This window comes from Ammospiza nelsoni, chromosome 1 (genome assembly GCF_027579445.1).
Source record: "Ammospiza nelsoni isolate bAmmNel1 chromosome 1, bAmmNel1.pri, whole genome shotgun sequence".
NCBI classification, from domain to species: Eukaryota; Metazoa; Chordata; class Aves; order Passeriformes; family Passerellidae; genus Ammospiza; species Ammospiza nelsoni.
Window position 1 is genome coordinate 39,648,913 of NC_080633.1, and position 17,142 is coordinate 39,666,054.

At 39.9% G+C, this 17,142-nt stretch overlaps 1 protein-coding gene across 6 annotated transcripts in view; it reads left to right on the plus strand.

Annotated features, from left to right (window-relative positions):
* RARB (retinoic acid receptor beta) overlaps positions 1-17,142 on the plus strand; it is a 191,461-nt gene that overhangs the window by 125,048 nt on the left and 49,271 nt on the right. The window lies entirely within an intron of this gene.

The following is a 17,142-nucleotide window of genomic DNA, read 5'->3' on the forward strand; positions in this document are numbered from 1 at the left end:
TGAGATCTCACATGGCCCTTGGCTGCTCTTGGCCTTTTTCTGTGTACTTCTACCTCTTTATACTCAGGGGGTGGAATTTGGGAACAGGATCTGATGATCTGGAAATTTTTGGTGTAGTCTCTAGCTATGTAACTAATCCCACATCAGTTTGGGAATTTGAGGATTAGCAGGTTTGTATTTGTAAAATGTGATCTGTCAGACTTCACTGCTGGTACATCTGTCACTTGCCTTCCACTGTTGTGGTTGTCAGAGCATGAATTCATGGCTGTCCATAGGATGCAGTAATAAAGCACACCACTCAAAAGTAGAATACACCTGAAGAGAAAACACCCAGCAGAGAAGAAATGTTAGCTACATCTTGTTGTTGTGGCAGATATTGGAGGTGTGCACACAGTGTGCACTTCCATGCATGCAAGGAAGGGGTAGAGTGAAAAATGGGAAAGAATTATATCATAGGGCAGATACTCTCACAGATAAATTTGTTAGCATACCCTAGTGCAATGATCTTTCTTAACAGTTAAAGAAAGGACCTATGATTTTCATCCTTTAGCTTAAAATAGATGTGTAGTGTTTAGTATAGTACTAATGCATGCTGAAAATGTGACAGGTGCTATAGCCATATAAATAAAGTTCTTAGAATAAATTAACAAAAAGCATTTTGCTGGTTTATTTTTGTGAAATGATATATTTTGCAGATAGTGTTCAGTTAGCCATTTTTACTTTATCCTTTGAACCTTCAACTTCTCCTATTCTAGTGGAAATTTTTTACTTACATAAAATATCATAGTCCTGGGTTTGTCATTAGACAAAATACTAAAGGATTGAAATCTGGTTTCCCCCCTATTTTATAACTGTAGAGACTGAATTAGTGAAAGTAACTTCTTAATCTCACCTCAGTTTTAGAACCTCTTTCTGGTAGTGAGGTTTTTCTTGGATGCCCTGTCTGTATTTTTTTCTTTTTGATACCACAAAACTATAAAAATTTAACTGTTTGTTAAGAATAACTGTGGAAAGAATATGCTGCAGCTGATTTCCTTAAGTAGGAAATCTCATCATACTCAGGTGCTAACTTGCAAATGCTGGTAGTGTAACTTGCTCACCCACGTTACCTCTAAGCACAGACATAATTGCACACTGTGGCAGAAAGGTCACATGTCCCCTAAGAGTTCATTCTTTCTGAAAAACATGCAAAAATACACTGTAGGACTTTCACTGGCCTACTGCAAAGCATTTTCATCAATAATTAAAGCAAGATCTCACTTGTCAAAATACATGAGGAAATCCATCTTGTAATGTGTTAGCCATTACTCAGCAAGAACAGAAATATTATCTTCACTTATTTGCTGATTTGCAAGATGGGATAATTCAGCACTTCACGATAACTGATGTTAAAAGAAGAAGAAAAAAAGATTAGTTACACAAAGCCTGTCAGTCTATGAGAAATAACAAGATTCCAAAGTAGTAACTTGGCTGCTTGAGACCGGTAATATTTGGGTTTGTTGATGTTAGCTCTGGAACGGGTTGGACTAAGGTTGTGTGGAATCTCTTCCATGGATTGCACCAAATTCCTTAGCTAATGCTAGAAAATGGCAAGAACGTGATATGGCTGCTGAATCAACAATGGGTCCCTTAGGTGCTACATTTGCTGTTGAAAGTTGTCTGAGCTGGATGTCAGCAAACAGCAGACAGCAACACGAGAGGCCATCTCAGAAACCTGTGTTGCCAGTTTCCACTATTTCTCTAAAGAATGTTATCCTTTTCTCTTGAGCCCTTTTTGACTGTTTGGTTTATTATTTTTTCCTTCATCTTTACACTTGCTTTCATACTGTCATCAGCTGTTGGTCCTGTACCTCAAGAAAACAACCACCTTGAACTTCTGATTTGTGTCCATACAGGCATCTGCCTGTTCTCAAGTCTGCTTTCCCCCTCTGTTCTCAATATCAGTTCTTCATGTACCTCTTTTCTTTATAGCCTTCTCCATACAAAAATTAGCCAGTTTCTTTTGCAAGTTTCAGTAAGCACTGAGAAGTGAGCACTGCTGCTTGAGGAAGCCTTCTCTCCTGTGGATCTCTGCCTTTCAGTTGATTAACCTAAGTTTATTAGAGAACCTGTGTTTCACTGGAGCTTCTGCTTGGTATGGAGCTGCAGCTTCATGCTGATTCTCTGGTAAATCAAGGGAGCAATAATAATAAGGAAGAATTTGTGTTACAGCCTTTTGTGTAGCTAGGAAACTCAAATTCATTACCCCTTTACCTTGAAGACACATTTCCATGCAATTTCAAAGAGCTGCTTTCTTCAAGATTTGTCACTGAAGCTGACCAGCATATTCAGAAGCTGGTGGGATGGGGAGAGGCAATCTCATTCCGTAAGAAGCTAAACTAAAATATCAACCAATCCCTTTCTTTCTCTTTTCCGTCCGACTGTGTTGCAATTTTCTTCTTTTTCACTTCTATTTTCCCTTCTTCTTTCTTCATGGAATTTGCAATTTCCATTCTGTGATGTTAAATCTTAAACTCACTTATCTTTTCTCCTGCATTTGCACCTTTCTCTCTTCTTAGGTCCTTTTCTCAAGTATTTTTTTTTTTTCCTTTCTGACTCATTTACCTTTCACTTTGAACTCCTGGCAGTCTCGTTTCCCAAGGGAAGCACAAATGGAAAACTCTGCTCACATCATATTTACCTAATTAGGACCCTGATCTTTTGTTTCTCTGTGCTGGCTTTCCATTGGTTTTCTTCTAGTTTCTCTCTGATTCCTTCTCTTTTGCCTTTCTCCTTTGAGCTCCAGTGAAGCTGCTGCCACAGTGATCATTATTAGTCATCATCTAATGCAAGGAACAGTTTTCTGTCCTCCAGGTTTTGGGTTGATGGCTGCCTTTGATTCATCAGGCTTTCTTTTTCCCATCTTTTAGGGCTCTTTCCATGCTGACTTTTCAATATCTCCTTAAAGGGCTCTTTATCCACTTCCTGATGCCATTCCCCAGGGTTCAGTTCTTTGGTTTTCTATTTAGAAAAGCATCGTTTACTGACCTCTTTTTGTGGTAGACCAATGGGGGATGTCATGGCAATATTCTGTTTACAGCAGGTGTATTTTTAATTGAGAGCCTTCCAGCCAGGACCCCTTGGAGAGCTGTGGATGGTGACTATGACCTTGTGATGTTCAATTTGGGAAACACTGTGCTGTAAATTTTATCTTCCCTCAGCTGCCACCAATCCTTGGATAATTTCCAAAGTACTCCTCTTTTGACTTCTCCCCTCCCATCTTTCCCTGGCGTGTCATCTTGCTCACCTCTCTGCTACTTTGGACACAGAGTTCATAAAGACAGAACTTTCCACTCTCTCTTTGTGTCATCACCAACTATAATGTCAGTTCTTTCAGACATCCTGCCATGATGGCATCATTTCTGATCTGCAGTACTCTATTTTACCCCATCATTTTTCCTCCAGAATCTGAGAATCTGGCTTCAGCTGCCTTAATTGTCAAACCATTGCTGTGGTCTTCTCACATGGGATTGGTGCCTTCTGCTGTCCTTCCTTCCTCTTTTCCTACTCACTGTCATCCTTGGTTCTTATTTTTCCAGGTACCTCATAACAACCTCCTCACCTCCTTTGCCAAATACTTTAGTGACCTTGCTGTCTTATTCATTACTGGAGTCTTCAGTACTGTGCTGTAGTAGGAAGACTGTTCTGTGGCTTGTGTTGATATACAAATCATTTAAGGTTTTTAGAAGATGGAGTATTTCATAAAAGGCACTTGTCAACCACAGTGAGAATTTCAAAGTGGTTAAAAAAAAAACAAACCAAAAACATGCTTCTGTGTTTATTTCTGGGTTTTACACAAAACACAGAAGTGTGTGTGCATCATACCTGGTGATTGGCTTTCTGTATGTGTTTGAGTTTCAAAATCAAACTGATTTTCACAGTGTACTTGTATTTTGTAAGAAAAATTCCATAGACATTCTATCTTTTTATGTGTAAAAACAGTACATTGATGATATTCAGCTTATTTACAACTTTTCCATTTTGTAAACTGCATGGAATCTCAGAGGTGGGTTTTGCAATCTACTTATGTTGTTTCATGACCTCAGTTACAGACTTCTGAGATTTTTCTGTTTTTTTCCCCCCAGTCTCTGGGTGTTGCTAGACAGCACGCAAACAAATTCCATTGAAAATGAGCAATTTGGATTTATCCAGCTGGTTCAAGTGGTTATAGGGCTGACTGTCACCAAACGCTCAGCTCTTTGGTGCTGCCTTCAGTCCTTGTTGTAGCTGGGCTTGCAGAAAGGGGGGACTGAGAGTAGTGGGCTGGGTTCCCCACACAATGCCATCATTGTGTGGGTGAGGAGGAGAAGCTGGTGTTCTGGCAGCTTCAGCTGTCTCTGAAAGCCTTGTCTCTTGTTCTGGGCATTTAAAAGACGGCATTCCTCTGCTGACAGTCCTGCCCGGATTACTGGCTTGAATTCGGTGGGCAGCAGAGATGCCTAGAGCACTTTCATGGGAGAAGACAGCACAGCATATAAGAGGGTAGGTTTACGGTCCAGCAGTTTTGTCTGAATGATGAAGATGCCTCTCTGCCTGTTATTGATGCTAACAGACAAAAATGTAGATAAATCTGCTTCAATACTGACTGATCCCAAGTTGGCCTTTATCATAAAATGAGGATAGCTTTCCTTCCATCAGAGTTTTCATATAGAATCACATCTAATGTGGGATCATTAAATTAAAAGGGTGGCCACATTTAATACATTTTCAAGGGTCTTCAGCTCTGAAAATATGTCTGTTTGTTTGACATATTCCTGACTTAAATATATATTTTTATTATGGAAAAGACTTGAAGCAGTATGGAAAAATAGGCTTTGATATAAACCTTGACATTCAGGTCTGTAATTTTGTAGGACTGACTCCCCAAAAAAGGCAAAATACACACAAGGGAAAAAAAATTAGAGACAATGAAAACATTTTTGCTTCATTCAAGTTTGTTGTTGAGCTTAAGAGGTTAAGCTTAGGAGAAAAGCTGTCATTTTGTTTCAGTTTTAACTTAATCACTTACAGATGCAGTGCGAGGCAGTCCCACCACTCAACTTGAGGCCCAAAATAACTTGCCTAACTTTGAAGGCTGGGCTTTCTGCAGTCTATTAAGAGAGAGAGAGAAGCTCTTCTGATTGCTGCTTCAAAACATCTAAACCAGATCTGCTCTGGATCACCCCCTAGAACAGCCTGTCCCCATGAGCCTTTGGGTTAGGTGCCCAAGCACAGCTGTGTTAATGTTCTCTGATATGATGTTCCCTATGATTATGTCCCTCTGGACGCTGAGGGGCTTGGGCTTTTCCTGTTGCAGGCCATGAATCCTTGATCAGCATTGGTACAACAACTGGTTTACAAAATGCTACACAGAGTGAGAGAGAGGGAGGAACTGGCTTTCATTTTATTTGTTTGTTTGAAATGTGATGGCAAGAATGTTATTTCCACCCTAAATGATATCATGATTCTATGATATTATGCTTTGGTCTGCCAGAAATGTTGCTGAGAGAACCTAAAATATTTTATGGATTGTTATAAAAAAGTTCCCTTTATGGAACAGTGTCCTTTGGGACAGATGCCTTTTCCTTTTAATAATGTCTCTTACATCATGTGAGAACAGATTTGCATTTTCTTAGGCAGTTCTGGGATTGTGGAGGGATCTTAAGCAGCAGTTCTTTTTGATAACACCACTCTTGCACATGCTAGCTTCTAGCTATAATATAATTATGTTTAAGCCTATATTTATGCCTCTTTACGGGGAATTAAGGATCCAGACATAGAATATTGTCAGCTATTTAACAGTAAAAAATAAAAGCACACTTCATAAAGCTAGCTAACTAACATTCCATGTATTTGTTTGGTTTTGTTTTCTCGGCATGTTTTAATCACCTACAACAAAAAAAAAAAAAAGAAAGAAATGTAAACTTGAAAATATATGTGCGGTATGATTTGTATCAGGGAAAGAAGTAACATTGTTTGCAGCAATGCAGTGGGAAAGGCTTCTGATCGTTCAAAGAAAAATATAGATCAGCTTGAATGATCAAGCTGCATTCATCTCCATTTAGGCTGTGTTAGCGACAGTGCCAGTGGTAGAGATGCGTGCTGTCATCCATGCACAGCTATGAAAAATTCCTCAAATCACATAAAATTGCTCCTAGTTTCAGTTAAATCAACAATACTTTTTAGAAGGTGAAAAATGTATTTCGAAATACATTTCTGCATACTATTAATATAATCTGATTTTAAACTGTAAGCACTTTGTAGCATAGCAACATTCCAAGCCGTTCATTTGTAGAAAGCAGTTCCATATGCAAAAAGGCACTAAATGAGTTGCAACTGCTTTAAATGTAGTACTGAAACCCTGGAAATTTTCTTCATTTTGTGTTATCAGAGAAGATCTGATTGTTTTAATGCCATCCTTGAAATTTTAGCTTTTCAAATAACAAACCCAGGAAGTCCAGGTGCCCCGTGAAAAAGGGGGTATCTCTTTCAGTAAATTCTTATTTCTTTTTTGCTTTGCTTTTGTTTGTTTGTTTGAAAGATAAAACTTTTGACAGATCTTGAATTCATTTTAAAAGATGGGAAGCATGTATTAGTTGGAAGCACTCTAAGACAAACAAACATGATGAAATACGTGGGATCAGGAACAAAAAAAATTTTTTGCCGGGTTTATTAAAATCTTTGTCTGGGTTGTGTGAATGCCATAAATGAAGAAATAAAATTACTTGCTCACCATAACAGGTAGCAAAAATGTAAATTGTGTTGTGTGCCAAATATGCTTTCCAGTTCTTTGGACCCAGGTTTTGGGTTATAGCTCAGCTGCTCCCCTGTGCTGGGCTTCTGGAGCAGGGATGGACGAAGAACAGCAGTGTCTCCATGAGGGTACAGCACCTACATCCACAGCTAATCTTCCTCTTACCCTGCCCCTTGTCATAAACCAGGGGTTCATCTTAATCTGTGAGAATAGTTGTTTTTTGCTAATTACTGTAATTTTTTTCTGGCAACCATGCTGATGCTATAAAAGCACAGAGATTAGCCCAAACTGACTTTCTAACTGTGCTAACTCTGCTGCTCCACTCATTTGTGAGCATAAGGGCTAATGTCCTGTGGAAACAGGAACTGGAAAGTACTCTCTTATTTTCCATGAACTGTCACATAACAATGTGTAATTGTTTGGCTTAAATCTTGCACTCCATTCTCTTATAAAATTCCTGATACCATCAGTGAAGGCTTTCTCAAAAAAGAACAGCAATGTCTGACTCTTGATCTCTGGTGTGCTGGTGACCAGCCACATTTTGGGGCACAGCTTTGCCATGATGTGTACCTGGAAGGTTTCTGGTAGCAAGTGGTGTTCCTCCTGCAGACAGTCATCTCCTGTGGGCAATTCGGGTACAACTGTCCCATTTCAGAGGCCAGGAGGATATATATAAGGCAGATGTGGACTTTCCCATTGAATGCCAGCAAGCCATAGTGCCCATGACTGTTTGCAAGAGCATTTCCTAACATAAATGTAGCCTTCATGCCTGCTGACCTTGCAGGCATGCAAAGACCAAATATCTTTTCAGAGTCTTTGGCCACTAACTAGTCAATAGCAATTAAATTTTGTTGTTGTTGTTGTTATTAATAAACTAAAATTGTTGAGTCTTACTCTTTTGGCAGTGTCTATGCCTTTCCCTCTCTGGGAATACACACTGTAAAAAGAAGAAACTTCAAATTTATATGTGTATGGACATGTTGTTGCTGGAATTGAATCATAATTTCTCTCACCACAGTGGATGGTAAAGAGTCCTTATAGATGTAGTTGTCACATTTCCATCCAGCTTTCACCTGCCCATAGCTGATATGGCTTATTGGCAAATGGCTGAGGGAGCTCTGGCTCACACTGGATCAGTGAAGTGTGTGTGGTTTACAACACCTTCGGAAGAATCAATACATTATATCCACGTGTAAAAGTGCTGTCTATGCAAATCACACTGTGAGGTACAACCAGAGATGCCAGAAGCAGGTGGGCTGCAATTCAGGCTAGCACACTTGCCTGCTGAGAAGTCCCCTGGTTTGCATGCAGGGAATGTGGAGTGTGTTTTTATTTTCCTGTCACTAGGTTCTAACGGGTTTTACTTTTTCAATTTTCTTCACTAGAAAGAGGGAAAAACCTTTTATTTTGTTCTCATCTTGTCGATCAATTTCATACCTCCCTGTTAGTTTAAGGACCACATGTGGCCTTTAATTATAGTTGTAGAGTACAGGCTGTTCTGTGCACACTCCACAAATTGTACAAGTGCAGGAAAAAATGCAGCTTTCCACCATATTTAACACAATATTTTGTAATATGATCTTTAAAAGTATTGTTTGCAGATGCAATCCAGCAAAGAAGAAAATAGGGATATCAGAGCAAACATCTCAGAAATGAAATACTGTGAGATTTTCTGATAACAATACTAGCCTATTTTTTTAAAACTATGCCATATTTATGCAATTACAATGTACAAATGTAGCTTTCATTTTCTAACTCTAGAACTTTAAAAAAAAATCTGATTAATGAGAAATTGATAGAGAATGATATACAATTGATTTGTTGAATGTAGATTTAGGATAGCTTGCTGCACTCCATAAGAAAGTGCACTGTTTTTCCTGTTGGAAAAAAGAACAGAATAGTTTGCCAAGAGTAGTTCTGGCTGAGTGTGATTTTGGTGCTGGTGAGATGGTTGAGGTCACTGCTGTTCTTGCTCTAGGCATCTTTTCAATTTGTAGTTTGATTTTTTCTTAGCAAGTACTTAAAGACTTTCTGATTGGCACATCTTAGAGAACTAAATCCAAAATTAAGGGTTTCATAATGGGAGAAAACGGAATAAATGATTATCTAATTCTGTTCACACTTATTTATTAGTAAATATTCAGGTGCTCTTTGCTACAATTTTGGAATTTACTTTGAATTATACACCTATCTATATTTTCTGGTTATTGTGAACCATCACCCAGTTTGTAAATGGTCAGCTTCCCAATTTTCAGAAATACTTTGGCCTTGGAAAGTAGCCTTCCATCACCATCTGCACTTGCAGACTGACCTGATAATGGAAACAGAGGTTCTTTCTAATCCCAAATGAAGTGTTCCTTTGAGAAAATTTCCTAGAGGGGTATTTGCTTTAGATTCTTCTGGAAATGGAGTGCAATTGAATTTGCACCATGGATCCCAGAGCTGGTCTTCAGATTTGTGGAGCTGGTCTTTGTCTGTGCTGTAGCAGAAAAGACAACTGGATGTAATTTTCCAAGATTCAGTATTTCCAATGAAGTCAACTTTAGAGATTCTTTATCCAATTTGTTTATTACATACATTCTTCTTTTTCTTCAACCTGTAAAACAAAACAAATGTCTTACTAAAAAAGCAAATATTTCACTTTTGAGTACCCATTCAAAAGAGCAGAAAATGACAAAACTGAGGTTACAGCCTATCTTTCTTTTTTTGTATCTAGATTGTACTGTAGTCTTGAGATATGGGTACCTTTTCTCCTGAGAATCATGTAAATTATATACATGTTGTATCCTTTTTCCTAATTATTCTTATTAACTGTCCACAGGCTTGGAGCCCTGTGCACTTGTGATAAATATATATACAAATTCATTCTTGTTATTTCAGAGAAACTTTCCATATACAGGGGACACCTCTAGGACACCTGTGCATCTCAGTACCCCCGTTATGAAAACTTGTAGTGTTAAAGAGGTCATGCACCCAATTCTGTAATTGTTATTTTTGGTATGTTGGCATAGAAACTGTTAAAGTGGTGTGCTGCTGCAGCTGGTGTGCCAAATATTCAGAGCCTCTACACATAAATTGTTCTTCCTTTTGATAATAAGCAGGAACCCCCACAATTTCCACAGCTCAACTCAGGAGACAGCTGAGAAGTAGAACAACATTTTTGTATATAAAGTCCCTTATGATTTCATGTGGCCATGCTTAAATATTCCCATATTTCAGTGGGAAAAGTTGCTATGCAATAAAAAGCGGATCATAATACGGTATTTTAGAGGGGAAAAGTATATTGTTTCTGGATCCCCTGTCTAGAATAATGGGTGCATAAATTATAAGGTGAGACACAGTTACAAGTAGTGCCAAAAATGTAGATTTGGTTGGCTGTAAATGCAGTCAGTGATTTCACTCCAGCTATTCAGCTGCAGGAGGGGAGAGCCAGCAGCCCCCAGTCAGTGCACGTGAGCAGGGTCTGCCATTGCCTGGTGTCAGGCAAACTGATCAAATGCTTATGAAGCAAGTTCGTTCTCATTTTAGAGTCTCTTTAAAAGCGACAATTTAATGGGACCCATTACTGTCAGCTGTGGCCAGTTCCCTCTCCCTCCTCCCAGGCACTTAGGGAAAGCAGAGATTTATAGCTGCAGTGTAACCACTCCAATGGGCTACTGTTCACTCCTCCTGCAAGTCCTCGCTGGCTGCTCTCCAGATGAACCTTCCAAACAGGAGAGAGGTCTTCCCTGTCTCTAGAGTGCTTGCCTTGCTTGGAACCCTGCACACCTGTGATAAATATATATGCAAATTATTAGGTCCTCATTTCAGTGTTTGCCGTGATCCTTACATGCTTTCTGCTGGTCCAAAACAGTGGCAGTGCTCCAGATTTAAGCAGAGCATATAAGAGAGAGAGCTCTGCAACCCATCATTTTTTTTAATGAATGAGCACAACCTTTTTTTTTTTTTACTTTTTTTCTTCTTTTTTTTTTTTTGATCAGAGGATCAAGGCATTTCAGAGATGCTGCTGCAAATGATCTTGCCCAGTCCACATTTGTCGATACCAATGCACAGTGGTTGTTACATGTACAGAAAAAAAAGTGAAAACTACATATTTTTATTTAAAGGAAAGAAAAGGGAGTGTTGGATGAACAGAAGAGATGTAAGCACAGCATCCAGGAACCAAATGGATGAACTAACTAAAACAATCTTTCATCTCACCCTAAATCCATGTGATTTTCGTAAACTGGAAGAATGATCGTCTTGTGATTCTGTGAGCTCTGTGCTTGAATCTGGCCATTGATTGAAGTCTGGCAGGGGAGGGAGAAAACAGGAAAACATCTTGCTAAGATTTTCCTGTGTTAGATTAATCAGCTTCAGTTCATTCACTCATCTCTGAAAGGTCATGTTTTCTCATCATCAAAGTTGCCCAGTCTGAGACTCTCCCTTGATTCCCTACAGCTTGGCTGAATAGATCCACTGGGCAAGGGGGATGCAGCACTGCCTTTGTCCTGCGATGCTTTTTCAGCATCTCACTGTGATTTGTGTTGGGGTTTGCAACAAGATGCATCTCTCTGTTTAGTGTTACCCTAAAAGTCTTTATTGCTTGGAGGAGCTAGTCAGTTGATTCCTCTGTCCCTGCAGTTGCTAATCCCTTGCACTGGCACAGACTGCATCTCATCCACCTTTCTCAGCCTGCTTTCCCATGTTGTCCAGACCATTTTTACCGTGGGTGCTCTGACTGTGTATGGAAACTGGGCAGGGGGATATGGCCACTATCTCACTCTTTAGAATGGTGGGTTTTCCAAGCTGGTCCAGCTCCAACTCATCCCTCTGCTGTCGCCTTTGGTAATGAGTTTCAGCTGCAGTGTGGAAAGGTAATTTTCCTTGACTACTGCCAGTACTAGAGAGCCAGACTTGCATATTTCTGGGTGTTTACTTGAACTCTGTTTTCTAGTCTCCAGGCACCCAAGTTTCACTAAACTCTAGGCTTTAGAGGATTTTAGTGGATAGTTTGATATTAGCAGAGTTTCTTTGTTGCTGAACACAGGGGAATGAGAGTGCAGCATAAAGGAGTAAGTACAAGATATTACTTGCCAGATTTCAAGAGATCTGGTGCAACATATTTGTTTAGATGTCAACTGTCAAAACTAAGAGCAAAAAAAAAATTATGGGGAGATAGTGAACGTGTGTTGATGAGTCATTCAGATAGATGCCTAAAAACTGTACCAGGAAGCATAATGCTCAAGACATCTGGTTTATTTTGGCATGTTTATGTCCAAGTTATTTCATCTGAGTATTTTTTAGTTGCTTTCTGCATTGTTTTCATATGTCACTTCATCCCTCCTCAGAAACTTCTTTGCTGTGGATCGGGCATGTTTTAAAACTCCTCCCAGGTCAGACAAAGAGAATAGAAACATGCTGGGTGTTGGAGGTAAGCAGGGGCCAGCTCTTTGCCAGCACCCACAGGCACCCACGCAGCCAGCCAGGCTCAGGCTGGGCTGCTGCACTGGCTCCAGGTCAGCTGGGGCGAGAGCAGGGAACAGCTGGCTGCACACACAAACTGTGCAGATCTCTGCTAGCGTGAGGGGAATTGCGCCTCAGCCAGCTTGCAGGCATATATAAATATTTGTGGCATAGTTTGCATTATTATTTCAGCTGAGCTCTAAACATTCGGTTGCTGATAGCAGGAAAGAAAGCAGTGCTGCTATAAATTTCAGATGGTGCAGAAGTGCAGGGATTTTTGTATCGGCTGACAATTAAATAAAGTCCCTGTGCCTCTTTTGATAAATAACTCTGCTGCCAAATATGTGCGGGAACTCTGCAAGCCTTTGTGGGGAAGGCTGGGAGGGGAAAAGGAGGAGGACACAAAGCCTGCCTGTGCAGGGAATTTCCTTGGAGCACACACACACACACACACACACACACACCTTCTTTCTCCCGTGTAGGGTTGTGTTTGAGCTTGCCCTTTCCTCTTCAGGTTTCCATCTCTGCCAAGCAGCTAAATGGAGAGGTTAATTTGAGAGACTGCTACAAGTAATTGCAGCATGGTAATTGCATCGCTAACATGAGTCTTTTCCTTGTCCTGCCTGCTGCAGGAATCTGCATGTCACTGCAGGGGCATAGCTTGGTGGAGATTTTTGTTTGTTTTTACTAGGAGGTCCACTACTTTGTCAGAGTAGCTGTTGTTTAATGTCTTTCCATTGTAGCTCTGTGCAAAAAAAAACCAAAACAACCAACCTATGTGTCTCCTAGTAAAATTGTGACATTGTCCATGGAAGATGGTGCCCCCGCTCCAGCCATCCAAAAACCCAGTGGATACAAAACAAAGACACAAATTATGATTGTAAACCAAAATCCAGTCATACAATTGAGGGATAGCAATTTGAAAAGTCTTCTGTGATACGGTGCTTCCATGCAGGAGGGCAGCTACATAAATGGTTTGGAAAAGTGTCATTCTTTACGAAGAAATACTGCGCTTAATTAATTCTTGCTCCTGGGAGGTCAACCTGGGGCACTCATTATTGTCTTAATTGGTGGTATAAATCCTGAGGCACTGGAGGGGAAGAGAGGAAAAAAACGATGAGCAGTTAGCAACATACAGCCTTTTGGATAAGTGCTAGGCAGTTGTACAACCATCCTAGTGACATTTTATTGTTTTATTGGGTTATAGGTCTGATCCTTCACAAATTTGGTTAAAGGGAATTGATTTGCATAAACAAAAATATAAAACAACAGCAAAATGCAATAATTCATTCCTGAGTTCTCCATTAAACTGTGTGAAATAACTCAGAAAAGCACTTCTTTGATCTCCTGTTATTTGTATTAAATTATATTCATTACTCTTCCCATCTGGAGTTTCATAGCAGGCCAAAAATCATCCTACAGACACGACTGAGAGGAAGTTAACTGTAACTTTTTAATTATATACATTCCATCTCCTTTTTTTTCTTAATTTGAAAAAAGCAGATGGAAGCGCATACCAGCACCTTCCTCTCTGTTTAAATCACTGAAGTGGAGAAGCAGAAAATCTCAGCCGTTCTTTCCCCTCACATATTGTTTCAAGGTGATGACTGTTCTGTCTGGAGACTTTGACATGTTTGCTAAAAAGGTCAGGAGTTCAGTGAAAATCGAAATTGTGGAAAAATACGTGCGTAGTCCTAGGGATGCCGTGGTACCCTCGCTGGAAGAATCTGGTTGTTGCAGATTTGCACTTGATGGAATACATCTCCTCTGTTTTATTGGTAGCTGCCTCTCTGCCAGCTGGCCAGCAGAAGTGTTTCAAACTCCCCAGAAAATGGGGGATGGTTTTATAGAATGATGGTTTATAGAATATTTTTTTACATTAAACCAAGGTTTGTGGAGTCAGAATATGTTTTGGCAAGGGGCACAATAAAAAACGGTAGTTTTCTCCAGCCTTCCCAGGGGCTAATGGCTAATTGGCATTACTAGCACCATGAACAGTTTTCTTCAAGCTCTGTCATCAGAATTTTTTTTTTTTTTTTGTCCTGTGAAGCCCATAAGACCATTTTCACCTTAGAAACTATTAGGATTTATCAAACATGGCCTACTCTGTCTTTGCTGGTGAATTTTTTTGTAGTTGCAGATGAGTATCCCCATTGTGGTAGCTCAGAGAGGAACAACATGTTCCTCATCTGCTCATCCATGTCCTTTGGACCCTTTTCTCTTTTTAAGAAATGAGAAACCCCGAGATATTTCAAACTTTTCAATTTGTGTAATAACAATGAAAAGATAATAGACTTTTTTTTCCCCATAGTGCATTGCTCTTAAGTCCAGAGGTCTGTATTTCCTATATGTAAGATGTGGGATGGCAGCTGCTTATTTTTAATGAACTTTGAGTTCTGTTGATTAAAAATAATGAAATTCACTGCCACGCTGGTTTCAAGGGCAAATTTAAGTTTCTTTGGCCATAGAATCTTAGGGCTGCTCTTCATCTGCAGAATAAATGGCGAGACAAGCAGAGGCGTGGATGGCAAGCTGGAAATACCAGCAATGACAGACAAAGCCAGAGCCCTTCCCAGGGCGGGCTGGTGCTGAGCTCCTCCACCACTGGCTGGCATTTCTAGGTGCTCTCTACCAGCTATTGAAGTTTGTTTTTGCAAAGACCTTCCTGTCCTGCCCTGACATACATCATCAGCACAATCTCCCTACTTTCTGGCAGTGAGCCTTCCTTTACTTATTGTTGTTGCTGCTTCCATTTTGTGCCAGCAGTGGTTTCCAGCCACAATGTCAGACAATTAATTTGTTTATTCTGCAAGCCGTGACTTCCAAAGTGTGATAGACAGTGCAGACATCCTGGAAAAGGGCTGTGCAACTGGGAATAAGCTCATTTGAGCTTCCTTTTAGATAGCTGCTTTAGTAGTTTTCATTACTTGTGGGGTCTCCTGTTCTGGCTGCAGCCATTTTGCAGTGTGTTTTGTCTGTATGGTATCACTGAACAGCATATGTTGGGCTGTAGATCTTTTGTAAGCCTTTCTATGCAACTCCAGTTGCAGGTTTGCATGTTACCTAGGCCTCTCAGAGTAAATATTCATGGTTAACAACTAAAAATTGCATGTCTCTGTCCCGGCTTGACTGTGGAGCCTGCCAGGATTTGGTGAGGCAAGGGTTTTTTGTTCCCTGACTGCTGCCACTAGTTGTTAAAAATACTGCAATCTACATTTAGTTCATGCATGTACCTGGGCAATTCCCTGGTCACAGAACAAAGCAGTTTTGTGCAGATCCCATCACTGAGAGATACCTTAAATGTCTGTTGATGCTCCAGAGAAAGCAGGAATGGGAGCTTTACCTTCTCTAAATATATTTTACAGGGTTAGCAAGGACAGAAGGTAACTTAAATTATTAAAACAGAGAGATTGAAAAGAAGCCATACATCACAAATATTTCTTTTGTAAAAAGTGCACATATTTGCCCAGCCCCTATTTCAGAAAAAAGCTAAGTGCAGAGGTCTCAGGTGTGTGGTGGGCTGGATTTTCTTTTCAGCTGCTACTGGTATTTATCTTTCCTCTCAGAGCTCAGTCAGAGTTTATAAATGACTGATAAACTGTACCATGGAAAAGTCCTTCCTATTCATTTGTTTTTTTTTAAGATAAAATAGCAATATGCTTCACTCAGAAGGTTATTTTGCAAATTTACCAAAGAATGGCCTCTAAATCTGCAGGAGTCATAGCTGGCTGCCTGTATTTGCCTGTATTTGGGGGTAATCAAAGCTGAACCAGATGAACTGAACAGGCTGTTCAAACAGATTGAGCTTGCAATGGCCCTTCTCTGCTGATTACCCTGTCCCTGGCTTGCAGTGCAAGTTTTCAGCTTGCAAGCCCACTATGCCTGCAAATAAGACTTGGCATGCCCTGTGCTGGCAAAATATTTTTAAGACGTTGTGATCAAATGATCCATCTCTTCATGCATGTGCATAACTTGAGCTCTAAATCATCTGCCCTGCCAAAATCAACTGGTCAGAGAAGGAGAGGGAGGTGTATAGATTCCCTATCAAATATGTGAGGGTAGCAGTTCATGCTAACAAATCCATAAAACTTCATAAGTTAAGTGTTTAAACTTTGTCTTGAAGGGTCATCCTTAATGAGATCCTTTGTATTCAGATAGCCAGTGGCATAACAGCATTCAAAATATTACTGAAATAGTTAATATTCTCTGTGTGCACTCTGTTCTTTACTGAGCTCCCAAGGTTTGACTCATTCACAGGCAACTGCTGCAAAAGTAAGTGATGAATGGGATGAGGTGGTTTCTTCAGTGTTGAGTTGAGGTTGGATTGATTAAATAGATTATTTACTTCTATGCAATGGACCTAGGAAACCAGGTTTGTTTGCTGCTTAATACATATGGTTTCACATATCACTCTCTGCTTTCAGTGCAGCAGGTAAGATATCAACACAATTAAAAGTGAAAAATAATCTGTCTGCTCTGCCACTGGTGGATGCTCAGGGAACACACGCTGATACAATAGATTTCTGAATAATTTATACTCAGCATTTTTTCCTTGCACTCGGTAAATGAGGATGCCTAATGTGGCATGGTCAGAGTGATACTCTATCTGTCATCCATTAAGATAACAAGATTGGTGGGCCTGGGAGGAACGTGGCATGATACACAGAAAAGATGAGATTAAAAATTGAAGTGTTGGTCTAAAATGTTTTCTGTAAAGGATGCTGATAAAAGCAGCTCAGAAAACCAGAATTAATTCAAAAGTGCGATTTCCACAAGCTTTGTCTTTTCTAAAATAAAAACACAAGATACGTGTTCCTTTCAAAAGTTATGGATAAAAGGAATATCGGAGTAAATCACTGTTCCTGATAGGCCTTCAGTAGATTCCGCTCCTTTAAATTTAACTACTTTGTAGGTGCTATCAAAAA